This window comes from Rhagoletis pomonella, unplaced genomic scaffold (assembly GCF_013731165.1).
Source record: "Rhagoletis pomonella isolate Grant_MI unplaced genomic scaffold, Rhpom_1.0 Rhpom_scaffold_00012, whole genome shotgun sequence".
Taxonomy (NCBI): Eukaryota; Metazoa; Arthropoda; class Insecta; order Diptera; family Tephritidae; genus Rhagoletis; species Rhagoletis pomonella.
The window spans coordinates 1,517,464-1,517,951 of record NW_023458566.1 but is presented as its reverse complement, the minus strand read 5'-3'; positions in this window follow the sequence as shown (position 1 = coordinate 1,517,951).

Below are 488 nucleotides of genomic sequence, written 5' to 3'. Positions count from 1 at the left end.
TTTAGAACTTGCTTATTTTTCTACGAGTTTTCATCAAATTTCCACAACACATATGTGTGTACTACATTCATGTGTACTTGTATGTAGTACGTATTTCATTTCAGTTTTGCTTTTCAATTTTCTTTTTGTTTTATTTTTTCTTAGTTTATTTAATTTTTATTTAAATTTTTCATTTTTTTTTGTTTTCATTTCCTAATCCGCGTTTTATGCTTGCGTACGCGAAAGTTTTACTACTCGAGCCACAACTCGATCGCTTGCCAGCCGCGCTAAAACTGCGCTCCAATTGGTCGAGAGAAGCGCTCTTAACATTAAACCGATGAAGTTATACGAAAAAGTTCTCCCAACCAGCTACCAACAGTACAAATACAAAGTTAATGCAATAATCACTCAGCTTTAACCAGACTTTGAACGCAAACACGACATCAGAGAGTAGACGCTAGACAACTGGTTATTCAACGATTGCAGGCACGATTGAGAGAATACAAAGG